The 3,012-nt window shown below is 43.0% G+C and overlaps 1 pseudogene; it reads left to right on the top strand.

Moving 5' to 3' along the window:
- Window positions 1–262: 262 nt before the first annotated feature.
- On the top strand, window positions 263–1,841 carry LOC103114880 (elongation factor 1-alpha 1-like; annotated as a pseudogene).
- Window positions 1,842–3,012: the final 1,171 nt, after the last annotated feature.

The following is a 3,012-nucleotide window of genomic DNA, read 5'->3' as shown; positions in this document are numbered from 1 at the left end:
GACACCTGCAGATCTGCTACATCACTTATGAAGTGTCCTCCCTGTAGATGGGGAGCCTAGGCTCAAACCCGGATCCTTGCATGGGTCCCTGTGCTTAGTATTATGTTTGCTTAACCTGGTTAGCCACCACCTACCCATCTCCAAATCATTTTGTAAGGACAGAACTGTAATAAGAAATACTAACAAGATCTTAAAGCTATAGAATAGTATTAGATGTTTTTTGCAACAGGTTTGCAGCCAGAACACAGGTGTCATGAAAACAAACCTCGAGGCAAAATGGGAAAGGAAAAGACCCACATCAACATCGTGGTCATCGGATACGTCGACTCTGGCAAGTCCACCACTACTGGCCATCTCATCTACAAACGCGGCGGCATCGACAAGAGGACCATTGAGAAGTTCGAGAAGGAGGCAGCCTAGATGGGCAAGGGCTCCTTCAAGTACGCCTGGGTTTTGGACAAGCTGAAGGCCAAACCCGAACGTGGTATCACCATTGATATCTCCCTGTGGAAATTCGAGACCAGCAAGTACTACATGACCATCATCGATGCCCCAGGACACAGAGACTTCATCAAGAACATGATCACAGGCACATCTCAGGCCGACTGTGCTGTCCTGATTGTGGCTGCTGGTGTTGGTGAGTTTGAAGCCGGTATCTCCAAGAACTGGCAGACCTGTGAGCACGCCCTTCTGAATTACATGCTGGGTGTGAAGCAGCTCATTATTGGTGTCAAAAAAATGGATTCCACCAAGTCACCCTATAGCCAGAAGAGATACGAGGAAATCGTTAAAGAAGTCAGCACCTGCATTAAGAAAATTGGCTACAACCCTGACACAGTAAGTAGCCTTTGTGCCAATTTCTGGTTGGAATGGTGACAACATGCTGGACCCAAGTGCTAATATGCCTTGGTTCAAAGGATGGAAAATCACCTGTAAAGATGGCAGTGCCAGTGGAACCACACTCCTTGATGCTTTGGATTGCATCCTGCCACCAACTCGTCCAACTGAAAAGCCCCTGCACCTGCCCCTCCAGGACATGTACAAGACTGGTGGTATTGGTACTGTCCTTGTGGGCCGAGTTGAGACTGGTGTTCTCAAGCCTGGCATGGTGGTCACATTTGCTCCAGTCAACATTACAACTGAAGTGAAATCTGTTGAAATGCACCACAAAGCTCTCAGTGAAGCTCTTCCTGGAGACAACATGGGCGTCAACGTGAAGAACGTGTCTATGAAAGATGTTCGTCATGGCAATGTGGCTGGTGACAGCAAAAATGACCCACCAATGGAAGCAGCTGGCTTCACAGCTCAGGTGATCATTCTGAACCACCCAGGCCAAATCAGTGTTGGATATGCACCTGTGCTTGATTGTCACACTGTTCACATCGCTTGCAAATTTGCTGAGCTGAAGGAGAAGATTGATCGCCGTTCTGGAAAGAAGCTGAAAGATGGTCCCAAATTCTTGAAATCTGGTGATGTTCCCATCGTGGACATGGTTCCTGGCAAGCCCATGTGTGTTGAGAGCTTCTCTGATTATCCTCCTCTGGGGCGCTTTGCTGTTCGTGACATGAGGCAGACAGTCGCTGTAGGTGTCATCACAGCAGTGGACAAGAAGGCAGCTGGAACCGGCAAGGTCACCAAGTCTGCCTGGAAGGCACAGAAAGCTAAATGAATATTCTCCCTAATCCCTGCCACCCCAGTCTTAATCAGTGGTGGAAGAATGGCCTCAGAACTGTTTGTCACAATTGGCCATTTAGGTTTAATTGTAAAAGACTGGTTAATGATAACAATGCATCGTAAAACCTTCAGAAGGAAAGGAGAATGTTTTGTGAACCATGTGTGTGTGTGTGTGTGTGTGTGTGTGTGTGTGTGTGTTATAAGTTTTTAAAATCAGTACTTTTTAATGGAAAGAACTTGACCAAAAATCTGTCACAGAATTTTGAGACCCATTAAAGCAAAGTTCAATGAGAAAAAAAAAAGTATTAGATATAATCATAGGTACAAAATATTAAAGGATTTGCAAATGAAACCCAAACTTATGTAAAATGTATAATCAAAATTAGAAATTACAGATATCCCAGTGACATAAAGTGGCTTCAGCATTTTTATTTATTTATTTGTTTGTTTACTTATTTATTTATTTATTATTTTATTTATTGAATAGAGGCAGCCAGAAATTGAGAGGAAATGGATAGATAGAAAGGCAAAGAAAGGTTAGTCTGGGAGGTGGCACAGTGGATAAAGCACTGGACTCTCAAACGTGAGCTTCTGAGTTTGATCCCCCAGCAGCACATGTATCAGAGTAATGTCTGGTTCTTTCCCTCTCTCCTCCCTAAAATATTTATGATATTACATGTGATCTTAGCCAAAAGATCGAGAAGCAATATAAATAAAATATTAGAACAAAAGAAAAAAGAAAGGAAGGCAGAGAAAGGTGGTGGGTGTGGTGTGGAATAATAAATTGTAATCTTACAATCTTGTACCAAATAAAAAGAAAAGGAAATAAAGGAAGAGAGACAGAGAGATACCTGCAGCACTGCTTCAGCACTTGCAAAGATTTCCCCCTGCAAGGGAGTGGGGGACACAGGGCTCGAACCTGAGTCCTTGTGCATTATCACATCTGCACTCAACTAGATACACCACCATCAGGCCCCATAACATATATAAATCAAGTATGATTTGCCACATGAACGTGCAAGAGAAGAAAAAAATATACAATAATATTATGTCTTAATCATACAGAGGCAGGAAAAAACCACAATACCTACTATGGTAAACTCCTAGAAGAAACTAGATCTCTTTGTCAATATCATAAGTATATTATATATTTAGAGACTGACAAGACAGCCCACCTATGAGGGTGTCTGTCTTATCATGAGACCCAAGTTCAGATCCCAACAATGAATGTGCCATGGGAGTTCTATGGCACCAGCCCTAGAGGGAGGGAAATTTGTGCTATGTTTCAGTTGTTTTTTTTTTTTTTTCAACTGAAAAAGGCATCCTGAAGTGGAAAGA

This window comes from Erinaceus europaeus, chromosome 1 (assembly GCF_950295315.1).
Source record: "Erinaceus europaeus chromosome 1, mEriEur2.1, whole genome shotgun sequence".
Lineage (NCBI taxonomy): Eukaryota > Metazoa > Chordata > Mammalia > Eulipotyphla > Erinaceidae > Erinaceus > Erinaceus europaeus.
This window is presented reverse-complemented; position numbering and strand designations above follow the sequence as displayed.